The sequence below is a fragment of the Phasianus colchicus genome, chromosome 2 (assembly GCF_987193195.1).
Source record: "Phasianus colchicus chromosome 2, bPhaCol1.hap1.1, whole genome shotgun sequence".
NCBI lineage: Eukaryota > Metazoa > Chordata > Aves > Galliformes > Phasianidae > Phasianus > Phasianus colchicus.
In genome coordinates, this window is record NC_143437.1 from 4,369,572 (window position 1) to 4,389,317 (window position 19,746).

General features: G+C 47.3%; 1 long non-coding RNA gene across 2 annotated transcripts; it reads left to right on the forward strand.

Annotated features, from left to right (window-relative positions):
* Positions 1-4,037: 4,037 nt before the first annotated feature.
* Positions 4,038-15,906, forward strand: LOC149918825 (uncharacterized). 2 transcript variants are annotated; one of them, XR_016464609.1, is made up of 3 exons: positions 4,038-4,122; positions 11,035-11,160; positions 15,590-15,906. It is a non-coding gene; the product is annotated as an uncharacterized LOC149918825 (long non-coding RNA). The 2 variants fall into 2 exon arrangements; XR_016464610.1 differs by lacking the exon at positions 4,038-4,122 and adding an exon at positions 9,941-10,123.
* The last annotated feature ends 3,840 nt before the right edge of the window (positions 15,907-19,746 follow it).

A 19,746-nucleotide genomic window follows, 5' to 3' on the forward strand; every position in this document is an offset into this window, starting at 1 on the left:
TTTTTTCTGCTCTCCGAAGCATGCAGTTCTTGTAATGTGCCTTTTCTTCCTTTGGAACATTTTTATGCTCTCAAAATGTGAAATCCTGATTCAGATCTCAGCATCTGTGTGATGTTGGTTCCATTTGCATAAACAAAACCCAAACGTGTGGAGACCCAGGGAGTACTGTGGTGCTGAGGTGGAATTAATGCTTTCAAACTTTTGATTGTCTTCCTGCAAGTGTGCTTGCTTTCTCACTTTCCTTTATCAGCCTGTGCCTATAGGCTTGATGGAGGGAAGCCCCAGCACAGGCTGCCCCATCCCTGGAGGTGCCCAAGGCCAGGTTGGATGGGCCCTGGGCAGCCTGAGCTGGTGCGGAGCAGCCAGCCCATGGCAGGGGTTGGGGATGGGGGGGCTTGAGGTCCCTCCCAACTCAAGCAGTTTTGTGATCGTGGAAATTGGCCAAATTGACCAGCTGTACCAATGGAGTGTCTGTAGGCACTTAAGCTATTGGTCCTCAGCATCTGCGAGCAGCTTGACTCACCTGGTCCAGTGTGGAGCTTTGTCCACATGTGTCTCACTGACATCGTAAAGGACACGGTTTAGTGGGGAACTGCTGGTGGAAGGTGGGTGGTTGGACTGGATGACCTTGGAGGCCTTTTCCAACCTTGGTGATTCTATGATTCTGTCATCTTCTCAGGCTTGCGGGATGTACGGCTCTGAGCATCACTCTCAGAACAGAACACCTAATTCCAGGCACTCAAAGTGTAATTTAAACTTGAAATTTAAAGAGCATCCATAATCCTCCCTCATTTTAGCTGCAAAAATTGCTCCCACTTCCTCTTCAGAATATGTGGAGAGCAAATGCCACCTGAGTGTGCTCACCTCTCTATTGATTAGCAAGCAGGGGGGTGTGAATACAGGCAGAAAAGGAGATGTGAAGTTCAGGCTTCTTTTGGAATTTGTTCATTCCCTCGAGCTGATGAAGTTAGACTAATTTCCTTTTTTTTTTTTTCCATTTTTTTGTAACAATTGTTGTGCATTATTGCTCGCTGGCTCCCTTACTTTGCTTCCACACTGTCAGATGATTCACGTCAAGCTCACAAAAACTGACAGTAAACAAACTACTGCTCATCGGAGTGATTCAACCTCTACTCTTGGGAATAAATTTCAGATTGTTTGTGTTCCTACCCCAGGGATGTTCCGCTGCTTTAGCTTTCAAAAATGCTGGCAATCCAAGGTTTTGGTCTTGTGATGTATCAGAGGCAGAGGTCGGTGTCCAGCTCCATCCTCTGGATGCACAGATGTTCCTCTTCCTGGTGTTCCCCCGCAGGCAGGTCACTCTGGAATGGTCAGGACATTTGCAACACCAAATAACACTTAATCCCTAGGAACGGAAGTGGAAAACATTGTGAAAGCTGGAGTCAGACCGAGATTGCATCTTCTAGACATGGTCCCAGCTGGTGTCACGCGGTGCAGCTGCTCGTGTGTCCCCTCGCTGTGCCCACACTTCTGCCAGTGTTCTGCTCCACACCATCTGATATGGGCAATGCCCATGTGGGAATAGTGTCCTGCTACTGACAGGGGTATTTCTACCATCTGGGTGTTTAACCTCCCACTGGATATGCAGTTATCAAGAACTTGATGAAGTGAATGTCCCTGGAGGTGTCCCAGAGCCGTGGGGATGTGGCACTGAAGGACGTGGGCAGTGGGCACAGTGGGGTTTGGTTGGGGTTGGACTTGATGATCATAGCGCTCTTTTCCAGCCTTTATGATTCCATGATTTGATCTTTCAGAATCCACATCGCCTTATCCCAGGCCATGGACAAAGTCACATCCTTGTAGCAGCAGCCTGTTTGTTGTCTGCAGCTACGTGTGGCCCTTTGGAGAGAAGGGAATGTGGGGCTGCCCAGTGCCTGGTGTCCCCACGGGATGGCACTCTGTCCATGCCTGAACAGCAGGTGAAAACAGAATTGTTACTTTACAAGTCAAAAAGTGACCGTGCAAATTAATGATTGATGCTTCTCTCAGCTCTTCACATAGTCTGACGTTAGAAGGAATGCTTTGGGTTTTCTTCCCAAATGCTGCAAATGACCTTATTTAGCCAAAAAAAAAAAAAGGATGATCGTTGTTTTATTGTTTTTTTTTTTTTTTTCTCCATCTATTTATAAACAGTGAGGGTTGAAATTCAGGAGCCATGAGTAAGAGGCTGTTTGCATAGCCTCAAGCTTTCCCAGCCTCTCATTTTGCCAGTGCTCATCCACTCACAGTCCATGGGCTACGGCCAGAGGGAGGCTGTGGGTCGTGGGCAGCACAAAACTCAGGGAGATGGAGATAACAAGCACGGCAAGTAGGGACCAGTGGTACAGCCCTGCAGCAAAGTAAGCACGCTAGCCTACGGATTTGGCAATAAGTCAGGTTATTTACAACCCAATATAATTTTTTGGCAGTCTCTGTGCACCTCCAGCATCGCTGCGTGCTAACGAGCGGCTGTGCATACGCCATCGACACGCTCATAAAATTACAGCAAATGCCTCTCGGTGGGGTTTCTGCCCTACGTGGGGCTGTGCCGTGTGAGGTGCCCAGCAGGCATCGACGCGACGTGCACCTGAATGCAAATAAATATTTCCATAACTCCATCTGAAAGTGCTGGCTGACAATGGAGCGGCTGCAAATCATTATGTATTGAAATTCACACTTGTGCTTCAGCAATTTACAGCGGGTGTTATTTTTCTTGGGGAATTATTTTTATTTTCTCAATAGAAAAATCCCCAAGGAAATCTCCTTGGTAACCAGAAATCATGGTAGGAGCCCTGTGAAAATGTACTGCTGGTTTTCATTGACCACTATATCTAGAAGAGAAGATAATTATGATGGTAAAAAACCCCGCATCGGTAGGTACGTTGCCAGCGTCTCCATTCAGATACTGAAGCTCAGGGCCCTGCTGCTCTTGGAAGTACAATTTTACAGGTAAGATAAGAAGCGATGCCAGGCCAAGGGTTGCTTGAAGAATAGTAGGCTTATTTAATATGATGTGTAAATATCGATGAATTTGGTGTGAAACAACTTGCAACGATTCATTTAAGTGTTTGAAAGATACCTCTCAAAATTAGGGTTTCCAAATTAGGGTGATAATGAATTTAAAAAACCAGTCTGATTTAGAGAGGAAAGTCCCTGTTGAGTCCTCCTTCAAGACATTGACTATTGACTTACATCTTTGCTCTCTTGCCTTGAGCTGGTGAAACAGGTTATATCCATGCTGTCTGTGTGGGTTGCTCCCTTCTGCGTGTATTTCACACTTTACAATCACAACCTTCAGCTCTCAGTACCTGCAGCTCCACATCTGCAGCCTTGCTGTCTTGCTGAGCAACGGTATGAAACCAAACGTGTCATTGAAACTTCTTTGGTTGGGTGGATCAAGCGTGGGTTATGGTAATCGTGAGTCAAAAGGATGTGTGTGTGTTGGTTCCTTTGTACCAAGGAGAGAACAAAGCCTGTCACTGGGATGCAGGGCAATAGAAAGAAGTGTGCTGCTTGGAAGAGGAGCGCCGTGGCGACAGCCCCGGGAAGCAATCCATTAAATTGGCTCCCACTGCTTTGCGTTCAATGTAATGGGCAGTGCTGGGGCAGTGACTCACTGGGCCAGCGCTGCTGTGGTTTAAAAATACTTTGAGAACTCATTTCACATCAGCATCCCCGTGAGTCACCACTTCCAACAAAAGGGCCTGGGGAAAACTTGTTGCTTTGGAAGCGGCTCTCATCTCCCTGTGCAGAGAAGGCATTTAAAATAATGTTCCCAAGCCTTCCCATGGGCTTTAGGTGCAGTTTTGGGAATGGGCAGGTTAATGCTTACCTATTATGGTGAACCCATTCGTTTCCTCTGTTTCTGCCTGTATCTGCTGGATAGCGTGAGTAATCATGGCGTAGTGGTCATGTTGGTGATGGTTGGACTGTATGATCTTAGAGGTCTTTCCCAACCTTAATGATTCATATTTCTTTGCCCCGGTAAGACAATCTCTTGACAGCTTTGAAATTAAGACCATAATGTCTTGTGCTGTCCAGGTTGCTCCCTGACGTTCCTTCATGTCACTGGAGGCAAGAGGGTGGATGGCTCCCAACTCATCCTCTCTCCTAAGACTCCAGGTAGGTATAGAAAATCCCTGCCCGTTTGTAACTATGCTAGTAGGAAGCTCTAGCAGAAAACCTTTTAATTTGCATGTGGGGTTTTGGAAAACTGTGCAGGGGTGAATTTGAGGTGAGGGGGATCCTGGGCTCATCTCTTGTGTTCATGTGCAAGAAGCAGTGGGCTTTCCTCTCTGCAACACCCAAGAAAGAGCAGAACTCCTCATAATGTTGTGTCCCAGGGTGTGATATGACAGCTTCACAGAATTGTAGGGATTGGAAGGGATCTCTGGAGTTCATTAAGTCCAACTCCAACTTGTGTAGGACCGAGCTGTCCCAGGGCTGGAGAACTGAGCTGTGGCTTCCCATTGAGATCCTTTTTCCAAGCTCCAGCTATTGAGGTGAATGTGCTTCACATCATTTCCTACATGCTCTGGTGTGGAAAAAGTGGAACGTTAAAGCTGCCTTTAACAGCTCCATCAAAGGAACTGCAAGCAATGAAGCAGATTTGTTACCTTGGAGGAGCTCTGTTCTTCTCCTCGTTGTTGCTTCATGGAGAAAGCCAAGGCTTCCCAGGAGACCTGTGCTAGCCCAAAGCCTCAGTATGTGGTATGGCATGAAAAGGAACAGCCCTACAGGGCAGCTGGGTGCCAGGAGCATGCATGGAACATGTAGGCTTGTACAGCTTGGTGTTTGCCATCTTCCTTCTGCTCATGGTTAGATGAAACCTGCCTTTGTGGGACTGCAGATTCTTTCCATCCTTCAGTTCCTGCCCATCTCTAGCTCGTGGACAATATCCTGTGCCTCAGCAGCTCTGCTGTTGCTGCAGTGCTTTAGTAAATGCATGCCACTGCTTTTGACTCTTCCTGTTTGGGCCAGGAGGAGAATTATTTTGGATCCTGGTATCAAGCTAAGCTATCAGATGTTCAACTGAATATCTTCTGTTGGATCCACAATGCCAGCAAGAACTGATAAATCCTGTCTTGATTGTGATCAGGTGCTCAGAGGACTGCAGCACCTGTCCCATGAAGAAAGGCTGAGGGAGCTGGGCTTGTTCAGCCTGGAGAGGAGAGGGCAGTGGGGAGACCTCATTGTGGCCTTCCAGTACTTGAGGGGAACTTATAAGCAGGAGGGGGGGTGACATTTTACGTGGTCTGACAGCAATAGGACAAGGGGAACAGCAGCGCAGGCCAGTGCACCAACCTTATAAAATATGTTGGGAGCAACCTTATGAAGTAGGATTTCTTTGTAGCAGATGGATCTGGTTACGTGTCTGGCCTGCTCTGTGTGCTCTGAAGCAGTAGGAATGCAGTTTGTTCTTTTTCGCAGGGTATAAACATTTATGCTCTCCTTTCTGACCCTATCGCTTTGATCTCCTCCATATACTTTTCCAGCAATGCCTACTGGCGATGGAAAAATGCATTAGCCTGAGCTAATTTGTTTTTCCTTTATATGCAAGTGCATTAAGTCTTGGGAAATGGGACAGCAAAGTGAAATTGTGGAGCTGCAGGGCAGATCAGTGCATCCATGACACCATGCTGGGGATTAGGGTGCACCTTTGTGACAGAAGGAGTAGAGGTACTCTAACTGTGGGCTCACAGTACTTCTTCCTCTTCTCTTTAGAAGGATTTGCTTTCTCTTCTTCAGAGTTAAATGGTTCATTGCCATTAGCAGCAGCAGAAGAAAAAAACAAATAGAGCTCATGAGCAGAACTCATAGGGCAAACTTGTGAGCACGCTGCTTCTGCACTGGGTCCATTCTGCCATGTCACATCCTAGCAATCACGTTTCTATCATGTTCCCATGCATGGAGTTGGAATTTGCACTCCAGCAAGCAAGCATGCACTGAGCCTGTGCTGCATGGTCACCCCAGATCCCTCAGCATCCTGAGGGAGGGATCAGAAGGGATGCTGTTAGGACTGGAATTTGGGTCTGTACATTGTCTGCACAGGTGTGTGAATCAAAGAATTGAAAGGTTTTGTTCCTTGTGCTGCTTTTATTTCAAGTCATTTAAGGTTGAAAGTGCATGACAGGTCACTTGGGACATTGCTTATTGCTGTCCAAATACTACAGGGGGATTCAAATAATGTAATCTTGTTTCTGGTGGCTTGCTGGAGAACTCTGGATTACCCCTGCGTTTGTTGCAACCTTTCCAGGGCTGAATTGCAATGAGATTATAAATACCAGGTTTTTTTTTTCCAGCTTGGTAGCAGGTTAATAGCTTGACTGCAATGCAATGATGTGCTCCTGCCACCCACACCAATCCTTGGGCTCAATCTTCACCAAGTACTAGATGTAACCCCAATATCTGTCTGCCGTCCTGACATGCTCACACTCCCAGAAAAGATGGGAGGGAGCTGCAGGATTCAGTGGTAATTATGGGCACAGTTATCCTGGCCCCTGCCCCTATCCATGAGCCAAGGAAATGAATTCAGCAACTGACCACGTTGCTTCGCCTTCCTCCTGAGTACAGCACTGTGGGGCCTCCTATTCTGAAGGTCTCACCGTGCTCAAGCTAGCCTCAGGATTTTGGGGTTTGATTCGTGGTTTCTGAATAGTTGGAGTTGGCAGCTCGCTGCTTGTTGGATTTTTCTGCCTGGATGATTAGCTATAAAAAGACATGTTTGGATTTCTGTGGTGTTCATCATTTATTTCAGAAAATACAGCAACATGGTTTTAGGCAGACCCAAAAATAGTCATCCTCTGTATCATCTCAGTTTGAGACGAAATGACCCAGATTCCACCACCTTTATCTCACCCTGGCCAACTCCTTAGCACTCTTGCTAAGGCTGCTGAAGCATTTCTAATTCTCATCTTGCTTTGTACGGTATCTTAATTATTGAATCATAGAATGGCTGGCGAGGGCTTCATCCGACCTGGCCTTGAGCACTGCCAGGCATGGGGCACCCACAGCTCTCTGGGCAGCAGTGCCAGGGCCTCACTGCCCTCTGAGTGAAGAATTTCTGCCTAACATCTAACCTCAAACTCCTCTTCTAGTTTAAAGCCATTCCTCTTTGTCCTACCACTATCAGACCGTGTAAAAAGTTTCCCCAGAGCCTTCTCTTCTCAAGGCTGAACAAGCCCACTTCCCTCAGCCTTTCTTCACAGGAGAGGTGCTGCAGCTCTTTAAGCATCCTTAATAGCTTTCCAAAAGTCCCACCTCTCCTGGGGCTAGCAGAAAATCTCTGGTGTTGCCCCTTAGAAGAGAAAAACCATGATAATGAGATACCTAGCTGGCTAGAAATCGATAGCTTTGCTTTTAAGCATGCTGCCCACCAGGAAGGTGGATGGAGATGCAAATGTTTAGTTTGTCTATAAACGTGTGTGTGTGTGTGTGTGCATTAACTGAAACTTGGCTTTTGTTGGTTTTTTTCCCTGTTAAAATAGTCATAGACCTGCTCAGTTGCGCAGTTCTATCTCATGAGATTCGGTGAGCTTTAAAGTCTAAGTTCCTGTAGTCAAGAGGATTTGAGTTCACTTCTGTCAGATTGTTTGCTGTTTTCCAGTCTTTTCTACCCCTTCTGAGTGTACAGAATAGCACTTGAAAGGTGTGACTGACGACATGTTCAAGTAGCGGGAAGCAAGGAAAAGAACCCGCTGATTCTCTTAGGAAAAAACTACTCATTTCTTTCTAAGTCAAATCTATGATTTTATTGCAGCTTGATTCCTTACCTCAGAACAACCAAACCACTCTCCACCACCAAAGAAGCTCCAAGAAGGGGAGGAGATGACTTTGGTTCTGCTTTCCTCTCCTAACCCACTGTAAGAGGATGGAAAACCCAATGCTGCTTGGGCTCTCTGGGACACAGCTAGCTCCCCTGAGCAGCTCACTGTGCATTTTGTTGCCTATGACAAGCATGCACCATCTCCTCCTTGCGCCAATTGGTTGTGCTGAGGAATGCATTCAGACTGGGCTACTGTTCCATCCTCAAATAATTAATCATTTGCTTCTGTAGAAGTCTGGCTATTTCTCCTGTGCCAGTGATACTCAAGGAGCAACCAGGACTGTCGCTTTAGCTGTGCTGCGTGTGTTGCAAGGGTAATCATTAATTGTTGCATGACAATAGTGCTTCTGAGCCAGGATCAAGCTTGAACACATCAAGAAAGGCCAGCCTTGGCCTCGAGCAGTCACCAGATCACATGAAAGTGGAAGAGGAAAGTGCAGTGAGCGTGGAGGGAGCTGTGGTGCGGGTCAGAGCAAGGACGCAGCAGAGCTAGGAATAGAAACCCGTTCTCCAGGCTTGCTAGCCCCAAGCACTCCCATCCCCAGCTCTTGCCTCCTCCTGACCCCACCAGCTTCCTCCAGCCTCACGCTTCCTCTCAACTTCATGTAAACCTGGCACTGAGGAGGCCTGGGGAGTAGGAGGCTGAGCACGGCTTCGTTCTCACCCCATGGGGCACAGCTGGGGGCTCATCCCATGGAGGTGGGCTGTGTTCCAATGCACGGCCGCTCATCAGCTGCTTCCCCAGCTCAGGGCAGAGACGTGGGTAGGCCCCCTGCTCCTCTCCAGTCCTTACGCAACAGCACGGCGCTTGGCTTTGTTTCTTTAGTTAAAGTCTGCTTTGTTTTCTTCGTGTTTTCCATCATTTGCTTCGCTGCTGGTTGTTGTTGTTTTAATTAGCTTGCTGCAGATAGTGGGATTCTGACCTAGTGGATGTACTCTGAGAAAAACTTCCACCTGATCTGGTCACCTCCAAACAGAGGTGGGCAAAGCATTGCACTACAGACAAGTTGTTGTTTGTGTGTTCGTTTGTTTTCATTTAGCTGTTCCATTTCCCTACATGCAAATTTCCACAAGATTGCTTTGAAATTGCTGGAGGTTGGCAGAGCCTCTCATGCTGAGAACGTCTGGAAGTGATTTGCAATATGAGCCCGCAGGAGGGCTTAGTGTCCAGAGAACATGCAACATTTGCACCTCGGATGCTGCAGTGTGCTGCCTTTGGAAGGCCGCAGCGAAACATCTGCTTAAAAGGGCTCAAGTCATTAGTTTACCATTAGGTTTCAAAGTTCCTGGTTGTCAGATGTTTTTCAAAGCAGCCTAACTGTGACTTGCTCCAGGTGATGCTGTGGCTTTCACCAGCCTGAGAGGCGATAACTGTTCTGCATTGATCCAGCTGTTTCACACTGAGATGGAGCCAGCTTTAGACCTGTGTCGTTTTAACTCAGAAGGTCAACAAGCCCAGAAGGCCAACTGCATCTTGTGCTGCATCGAAAGAGAGGTGGCAGCAGGGCGAAAGAATGGATTGTCCCCATCTGCTCTGCCATCATGAGGCTCTACCTGCAGTACTGCATCCAGGCCTGGGCCCCCCAGCACAAAAAGGACATGGAGGTGTTAAGCAGGTTCAGAGGATGGCACAAAGGTGCTCAGAGGGCTGGAGAACCTTTCCTAGGTAGAAAGGCTGGGGGAGGTGAGCTCATTCAGACTGGAGAAAAGAAGACTCTGGGGAGACCTTATTGCTGCCTTCCAGGACTTGAATGGAGCTTATAAGCAGGAGGGGAAGTGCCTTTTCACATGGTCTTATAGTGATAAGACGAGGAGGGAATGGCTTTAAACTAAAAGACAGTGAAGAATTTCTGCCTAACATCCAACCTAAATCACCTAAGAGGGCAGTGGGACCCTGGCACTGCTGCCCAGAGCTGTGGGTGCCCCATCCCTGGAGGTGCCCAAGGCCAGGTTGGATGGGCCCTGGGCAGCCTGGGCTGGTAGGGGGCAGCCAGCACACGGCACGGGTTGGAACCAGAAGATCTTTAAGATCCCTTCCAACCTACGCCATTCTATAATTTTAACACCTGGTATCACAATGTAGAACTAGCAGTTCAAATTCAGGATGTAGGTGAGGCTCCAGGTGATGTAGCTGCCAATGTCAAATGTGATCTGCTGTGGACATGCTGTTGAACTTCACATGGAACAGCTGTGTGGGCCCGGGGTTCCGTCTGGCTTGTTGGGCTGGTTTGTTTGCTCACATCTTGCATCCAGGGCTGTGGTGAGCCAGCAAGAGCAGCGTGCAGCTTTGCTTCAAAGGTGCGTGGCCACACACCTCCCCACCACAGCACGCACCTGTGGGTGACTCTACAACATGTGACAGCTTGTGGTCCAGCACAGATAAGCGGCAGCGACTTGTTTATCTGCATTCCCAGCTCTGCTATGGAGCTCCACAAAGACAAGTCCCAGCTCTGTCCCAGCTTTCCCTAGGGCAAGTGAATACAAGCAGGCCAGGCGCAGCCTACACGCACTGCCTTTGACTGTGTTCATGACGAACCCTGGGGAATTTACTGTGAAGCTGAGCCTCAAAAGTTCCAGTGGGAGAAAAAGTAGTTTTGTTCCTTAGCAGATGCAATTGCTCAGAGGCACGGAGAGCAGGGCCTGGGCTAAGCTCCCCTTCACACAGCTGGGAACGGCACCAGATCTGGGAAGGGACTCAGCTGCCATTGCAGCAGGGCAATAAATACTCTTCTGGCATTTTTGTATCACAATGTTGTTCCGAGCAGAGATGCTCCTCCTGACGAATGTTTTGGCAAAGTCTAAAAAAGGGAGTGGGAATCCTGTGGATAGCAGGAATGCTCAAAGTGACTAATTAATGACAAAAAGATTTTTGGCTGGATGCTAAAGCTCGTGGTGCCAGCTCTAAAATCATCTCCAACTCCAAGATTAAGATAGGATGTGACAGTCCCCCTCCTGCAGGAGGACTGTTGGACATCTGCCTTTTAGAGGCTCTTACTCCTTTTTTTGCCACATGAAATTTGGCTTTGTCCAGGTCTCTCTTTAATTAGAATATATATATATATATATTCTATTTGTTATATATTTATATATATATATTTGTTATATATATATATATATTTGTTATATATATATAATGAAGTTGATGCTACTGGGCTGCATCCTTCACTATAGGAATGGGTAAAAGAGCAAACTTTTTCTTCGCCCTGCAGAATAGAGGCTGACTTCCCAGAGATGCAGGAGTTCTGCTGGCTTTCGTGTACATCCCAATGGGTGGCAATGGAGCTCCACCAGCACAGCTGAGACCCCAGCACCTGGATCCCTGAATGCTGGAAGAGGTATGTAATCCTCACGTCTCTGGTTGTGATTTGCACTTCTCCATCATGAAATTTGGCCTTAGGTCAGCAATAAGTAGAAGTTTATCATAGCAAATCAGAGTTCAAAGGCCTGGAACTCAAACTCCCGCCCTGCCTCCTCTATGTGCATGCAAACAGCAAACACACCCCTTTGTAGCCATCCACACGCAACACAATGGCTATCCCAGGAGCTTTCCAAGCACACTCAGACCTTGTCACAAGCAGCACTACTTGTACCAAACAGACTCTATTATTATCATTTGTTCATATATTAGCACGCTGCCTAAGGGCAGATCCCATTCAATAGAATTTGCCTCTTCTGCTGCGCAAAAAGAATAGTCCTCAAGGAGGTTTTGATTTTACCCAGATGTTTGCAGAACAGTGCTGTTCGCTGAATGATGTCTCCAAAAAGATGGAGCATCGCACACAAGGGCTGAGTGGAGAAAAACTGGGAGGTGAAAGAAGCAGATGATGCATTTTTATGTTTAAGCGATAGCTGGGTACGTCTCTGTGTGCCTGTCACAGGACAGGCTGGCAACAGGCACAGCGAGTCCTTTTGGAATCACAGAATCATAAAGGTACCAAAAGAACTCCAGGATCATCAAACCCAACTGTCAACCCACCACCACCATACCCATTAAATGTGTCCCTAAGTGCCATGTCTATATGACGTGTAGGTTCTTTCTAAAAAAGAAAGAGCCAGCCAAGCTCAGGGAACATCTACATCAACTGGGACAAGAACTGAATTACTCACTGGATCTCAAACCTGGGAGCAGATCTGTGTTCTGGCAGCTTGGTTTTGAGGGGGTACCTGGCCTCTTGTCTGAGCCAGGTGTCTCTATGCCCTTGGTTTTGTGGTCACACTGTGTGTTATCCCTATTTTTCAGTAGTCCTGCTGCATAAGGCAATGTGTACATCTGGGACCCCAGATCCACCGTTAATTATCAGTTCCTGGGGAGCACAAAAGAGGGACCCTAAATGCCTGTTCTACTCATCAAATGCTGCAGGCTGGGAGTGTTCCCTGGCTCACTTGGGCTCATGCACAGCACTGGTCTGCAAGAGAGCCAGCAGCATGACCCTGCTCCTGGCATCATCCTGTCCTGTTCCCTGCTGTCCTGCTCCGTGCCGGCCCCCACACTAATGCAGAGCCAGCACTGAGTGAATTAACCTAATTAAAGCAGAGAACAGGAGGAGATGTGATAGAGAATGATTATTTCACATTTAATTGAAAAAAATCCATTTCTGCACGGGTCCGATGCGTTCCCTTTTGCTGGTTTCCCAAGAACAACTACAGGCATTTCTATTATTACACGCTCTATGCAGTTAGGGAATGTACATCATCTGGCTGAAACCAAAACCCTCCTCCAGCCAGCATTGGGCTCTGCAGTGCTCTGTGCTCAGGTGGCTCAGAAGCACAGCCGTGGTTAAAACTGCTTGGTGCAGTAAGCTGGAAGCTTTCAGAGAGTGAGAAGTTTCACATGGAGAAAACAAATCCCAGTTTGTTTATTAAGCCTAAGACCTTTCATTCGAGGCACATGGAGTTTGACAAACTTCAGCCAAACAAATGGAACATTTCTGAGTTGACCCAGGATGTGGATTCTGGAAACAGAAATAACCATCAGCCATAAAGCAGCCTAAAGCCAGGGTGCCAAAATCTCAGCTGTTGTGATCATTGTTTCCAGCTCAGGATCTGGTGTCGCTTCCTTCTCCCGGTGTTGGTTACTCAGGTTGGCTAACAATAGACACACACTTTTATATGGATGCAAATGTTCTTACCTGGATGAGTTTCAGAGACGTTGCAGAGGGGATGACCTCACGTTGTGCCAGGGGAGGGTCAGGTTGGCTGTTAGGAACAATTCCTTCTCCCAAAGAGCAGTGAGGCAGTGGCACAGCTGCCCAGGGAGTGGTGGGGTCACCTGGAGGTACAAAAGAAGGAAAGCTACACCAATGAACACGCAGAGGATGGAATTTAGGTTGACGGATTACCCCCATCTCAGTTTGGCATATGCAGTTTAGTCAGTCACTGGAGGATGTTTTTGTTTGAGGTGCACTGATTTGTTTATTTCTCCGATTCAGTTGATGCTGCTGTAGCCAAGATCCCTTCATCAGTCCTGTTAAGCTGATGAGTAATGTAGTACAGCTTGTGATGGTGGCGAGCTCTAAAAAATATCAAGTCAAAAATGTTTGCATCTGTGCTTTCTAAAGGTCTGATAAAACGTTCATTGAAAGACCAAGGACGTAATACTAAATTACAGGGCAGTTATTTCTGGGAAATGGTGGAGCATTGTTGATTTTGCATTAGTAAGCCTTTGTCAAAGACAGTAATTAGCAATGCTATGGGCACATATGTAGGTTTATTTATTCAAAGCAAACAGTGGGAAGTGCTGTTAATATAACTTCAAATGTTAATGTTGGGAAGAGTATATGAGCAGATTAGTAAAACAGAATTATTTATTTGGCTTCACCTTTGTGTTTAAAATGATTTCTCGGGGAAGGAGGAAGGATGAGGTAATCTGTGGGAGACAACTTGTTTTCTTCTCTCGTATTCATAAAATCATGGAATCATGGAATGGTTTGGGTTGGAAGGGACATTTAAGGTCATCTGGTTCCAACCCCCTGCTATAGGCAGGGTCACCTCCCACCAGATCACTGTTGTTGGAGTACCGACTACCAAATGCTGCTGTGTCTGAGCCATCAACCAGGTGCAGCCAGAGAAGCAGAAAGGCTGTGGTGAAACAAATGAAGGAGGTCAGTGCCACCCCATCCTGTCCTTGGGTCTTGGAGAATCAGTCTTCTTCCTGTGAAGGGCTCCAGGAACCAGAGAGGCTTCCTCCTGCTGCAGCCAGGGTGCTGTGCTGCATGTGGACAGGGCAAATCCTGCACATCCGACAGCAGGAGAGACAGATGCCAAGGATGGAGACAGCCAAGGTCGGGCTGGATGGGGCTCTGAGCACTGATGGAGCTGTAGGTGTCCCTGCTCAGTGCGGGGTGTTGGACCAGATGGCCTTTAAGGGTCTCTTCCAACTCTAATGATTCTATGATTCCATGTAATGGAACTCCTGAATTACCAGATAACGAGTGGTGGCACTGCGGATAATTAACTTGCTAAGGTGCTATCTTGAACAGCAGAGAGCATTCTTTCAAAGGTTGGCTGTTTTCTTCAAATACGATTGCCTATGTAAATCTATGGCTTTGCTAGGTGCATAAACCAAGAGCTCATTTACTTCCTTAATTAATGACACAACCTGTAATTATCCGAAATGTTATGGAAGATGGCCACAGAATACATTGCAAGCAGCTGACTGAACACCTGAGCGCTAATAGCTTTTGAAAGGCAAGGTGGATTTTTCATGCCAAAGCAATTTCAATGGGAACATAACCTGGGTGGCCTGCTTCTGTGCTGTGAAATTGTTGCATCATGGAGCGCTGTATAAATGCAAATACTAAATGGCACAGCTGCAATAACACTAAGGAGGCAGGCGGTAACATTTGGGAGGTTACTCAAGCCCCTCTGATAAGCTGTCTCCATTTTCTAAGTACATCTTCCTTTTTTTCCCAAGAATATTTGGCCTCCTGTGTCAGGAGGGTGCACAGAACACGTGTTCTATCACTCACATTGTCCTCGTTCTTTCCAAGACATACGAGGGCTGCTCTGAAAGCAGTGCTTCCTATGTTGTTATGTTGGCCCACAGTGTCAGAGGTGGATGTTGGTGGGATGGCAGTAGAGGCTGAACCTTCCTACCAATATCCCATTGAATTTTGTTGCTGTGTGACAGATGGCAGCAGAGGGGCACTCCTACACAAAGGCATCTGACATGGAAGTGCAGATGAAGCAAAGGGTGGAGCTGAATTCCTCCATGCAGAAAAATGGCACCGCTGACATTCCTTAGTGCTTGCTGAACACTGATGGAAACCAGCCATTGGATGTGAAGGATGGGTGATAAATTTCGGCAGTGGCAACAGTGACAGCAGTCACCTCCACTGGTGCAGATGTGTAGGAGTGCAGCCTGCAGGCTCTTGTTCATTGCTGGTGAACGTGCACAGCTAATGGTGCTGACTGCATTGGAATCTGTAGCTGAGAATTTGCTTTATCAAACAGTGTCATTGTGCTCTTTGTACCTCTTGTAGTTTCCGTGGAAATAAATAGGAGGCATTACTTTTAGAGCAAACTGTGTACAAGACAGAAATATTGCAGCTCCAGAGAAAAAAATGGTGCTATACCAGGATACGACCAGAGCTATGCTATGGCTAGAGAAACAGCAGCTGATCAGATCAATTATCTGGCCACAGTGCTCTGTGCCCCTTAGGACCGTTCCTCTTCCACCCAAGTTCTGCAGGAGGCATTGGCATCTGTAGCTACATCCATCTTAGAGGTCCTTAGAGAATTAAATGTCTTTTCTTTCCACCCCAGGGTGAACGGTACGTGCAAGGTGAAGGTTAACACATGCACCAAGCTTCAGGACATGTCCTCCCTGCAGTTTCAGCACAGCAGTAGGGACAGAGGTGCCTGCAGGGACTGACCAGGTTTTCTTATCACCTTGAGAAGGTGTCATTTTGTGGTGGACCAGGATCTAATGGGACTCTTGTGGTGGGAACCTCGTGGCAGTCTGTAGGCTACAGCATTTCTCGTGAGGAATATCCCAGATTCTTTAGCAGTCGACTCTTCTATGGCTGATGTAGTCTTGTCTCTATTCCTGTCCTTTTGAAGAGGATGCTCAGCAGCCGTGCTTGGTGTAGCCACACCATCTTCAACTGATGGAAAGTTCTTTTCCTTAAAATGTTTCTGAGCATGGGAAACATAAAGCAGACTGTGGGTGCCCCATCCCTGGAGGTGCCCAAGGCCAGGTTGGATGGGCCCTGGGCAACCTGGGCTGGTGGGGGGCAGCCAGCCCATGGCAGGGGTTGGGGCTGGGAGGGCTTTGAGGTCCATTCCAACCCAAGGCATTCTGTGATTAACTCACTATTTTGTTTTGTGTAGATTAGAAAAAAAAGAATGTGATGCCTAAAAGAAATTTAATTTTCTCTCCTGGTTTTCTTTGCCTAGGCTGGAGTTTTGTTTTCGGGCAATTAGGAGCACAAAAATGGTTGCTGTTAACAGCCAGCATTAATTAATGAACTAATGGAGAGCACACTTATCAATTGGCAGTTTAATGCCAGTTGCTTTTAAGTATTTTCTTTGTCGTTTTTATTTTTTATTCTGTGCAAGTGAATATTAGTCTGACTTAAAGCGGACTTAATATTGTGTAAGTTAGGAAATGGCCAGAGGTAAATCAAATTTAGGTCATTTTTCTTCTGAAGAACTTCCTCTGAGGGATCGAATGCAGTTTAGCTAATCCACTTACAGTCAAGCAGTGACTTAATTCAGATTATTTTCCTAAGTGTGTCTGTCTAGGTGATACTTCGTGCTGCTGTTCAACCTATCCTGCTTTCCTAGGGATGCAGCGGTGTGGCAGCCAGAAGAATTACATCCATTCACACCAGCTGAGTGCTAGGACCCAAAATGTGAAATTTAAATATATATTTGGAAAAATGAAGTCATGGTCTGGGTGAGTTTCTATTCCTTTCTTTTCTGACAGCCAGCAGAAATACAAGACGTGCAGGAAAAATAGCAGAATAAGTTGGACAAGAATTTGAATCTCTATGGATTCTTTCCTCCCTGTTCCTTCAGCTCCATGTAATGCACATCATTTGGGAGCTGCATGTCCTGGTTGATGCTGTTGGATGCCTGCACCGTGCCCACTGCCCACATCCCTCAGTGCCACATCCCCACGGCTCTGGGACACCCCCAGGTGACCCCACCGCTCCCTGGCAGCTGTGCCACTGCCTCACCGCTCTCTGGAAGAAGGAATGTTTCTTAATATCCAACCTGAACTTCTCCTAATTTTTAAATGCTTCAATGCTGCAGCTCTTCTGACTGCGACTCCAATGGGGAAAGAGGTGGCTGGGCTCATCCCCAAAGATTCTGAGGAGCTAAAGCCGTGTTCAAGTTGAGAATCATTCATTGTGCGTGGTCCCTGCGAGCCACGGCTTGATGCCATGTGTGGCTGCTGCACGCCACGGCTTCACCACCCAGCAAAGCCAACGTGCTGGTCAGAGCTGTGTTTCCCAGTAAGAACCAGGGGTCACCAGCTCCTTGCTGTGGCCATCTCTGGAGCAGTGCTGGCAGCCCATAGGCAGGCAGCCTCCTCATACAGGTGCTGAGGAGCCAAGCACTCCGAGGCACACCATTTCTGGTTCATTGTGCAACGTCATCAAGGGCATTCGTCTTTTCCATTCAAAACAGGTTTATGTTTGCTATCTGAGGCAATATGTGCTATGGACTGGACAGCATTGCCTGATGTTTTCGCTGCACTGAGTCCTGGAGAGCTGCGCTTGCAGAGCTTATAACTGAGGTACCAGACCATACTGTTGCCAGGGGAATCAAGGTTCCTACATGTTTAAGCCCATGTTGTATAACCCAACATAAGATTAATAGATCTGATATTCATCACAGGAAATGAAATGTGCTATTTCAACACAGCTGGTGAAGGTATATGTTAAAGACCTATTAAAATCCTATTTCACATATTGCAGGGGAGGCAATTTCCGTGGTAGAAGTGCTGTAGGTGGCCACATTAGTTTGCATTACACAGCCTACTCACTAGATGTCTCCAGGAGCAACCTGCACGCTCAGGGCTGCATTGCCTGGTAACTAAAAGGAGCTGGAGCTGAGTCTGACAGAAGTTTATTTGTTTGCATTCTGTACCTGGCTATTTGGGAAGCCAAGTGACACTTCTACAGCAGAGGTGGCTTTAGCACATGGTGTCCCACGAGTATCTCTGGGAGCACGCCTGGTCCTTCAACCAGCAACATGCTTACAGACAGAGTTTACCTTTCACACACAGTTCAGGGTACTAATGAGGCGTCCTACGTAAACTCCTTTCCTTTCTTCTTCTGTATCTGGAATTTGAGTGTGCTTAGTGGGATATAAACATTAAACCACATATCTAGTCACCAGGGAAGATGAGCACAGCTTCGTTCCACTGACTTTAATTAAGCTACTTCAGCTGGGCCAGTAAATTCAGCTGAGCAGCAACATTTCTTATTATAATTGGGAATTATCTGATGAAGCTGCAGCACCACGATCTGATTGCAGCAGCTAATGTGTGAAGTGCTGATGAGCCGGTTTTGGATATGGATCCACAGATCAGCCCATGGATCTCTGCCACGTACAGGTCCTTCCAGTGCCAGGGGAACAAACAGCCCCTGGGCTCTAAAGCTTTTATGTTTCTCCTGCTGACCATGGGCTCCTCTCCTGCAAGCAGTAGCTGTTCTCTATGTTTATACAGTCACCCAGCCTTCTTTTGCATCTCAGAGAACTTTTGGTCCCAGAAACAACTTCCTGTGGCAATGAGTCCTCTCAGCTGATTTCACTGGGCGTAATAGGTTTTCATTTGCATTTGGCTTTGAATTTTCCACCCTTTAATTTCACTAAATGTTGCTGCTTTCTACTGCTGTCAGGCCAGCAGAATAGCAGCTCTCGCTATGCTTTTCTCTAGACCACCTGCTGTCCCCCAGCCTTTCATCAAGGCACGATGCAAGCAGGCACCCCACCAGCCATTGCCGTGCCGTGCGTGCGTGCAGAAGCGAAGCAGATCATGAGAGCAAGTCTGGTAAGGGGACGCAGAACCGCTTCGTCTGTAAACTGGATCATCACTTTGAGAGCAAATGCGTTGGCTGCTGAAAGAAAGAGAGGAAAGCAGAGTCATCCCGAGGCGTTCAGCAACAAACTATGCAAGGCGTAACCTCAAACCACAGGAAGCCCTGATATCCCATGAATTAACAAATATTTTTCTATTAATACCAGCATTTTTATTGCCTCTTTCATCCTGAAAGAACCCTAGTTGGCTTTCATGCTTTGCAGACTCAATTCACTAATTACCTCTCCTCACCACTGAAATACAATATATTCCCATAGATATGCAGATAGCAGAGGCTTAACCACACAGACAAGTCTCTGCGCTGGCACAGGGAGTGGAAAGCAGTGTGTGCTGAAGGCAGAGGAGGATCTTTGCCAGATGGAGCGAAGCCTTGAGGCAGGATGGTGGAGTGAGAGGCAGGACCCCTGGGTTGGGCAGTGCTCCTGAACCACTCTTCTACTCTACAGCTCTCTGCAACGACCTGAAAGGAGGCTGTGTGAGGTGGGGTCGGCCTCTGCTCCCAGGGAGCAGCCATAGGATGAGAGGGGATGGCCTCACGTTGTGCCAGGGGAGGCTCAGGTTGGCTGTTAGGAACAATTCCTTCTCCAGAAGTGATTCTGCACCGACACAGCTGCCCAGGGAGTGCTGGGGTCACCTGGAGGTGTCCCAGAGCCGTGGGGATGTGGCACTGCGGGACGTGGGCAGTGGCACGGTGGGGGTGGGCTGGGGTTGGACTGGGTGGTCTATTCCAACCTTAATGATTCTACAGTTATCTGAATAATACATCTGTGCTGGTCCTCTAGCTCTGAGTAGGGAAGGCAAACTTTTGAGCCACTGGTGTGCAGCTATCATGCTGAGGAAGAGGAGTGTGGTCACACTTGGTACCTCT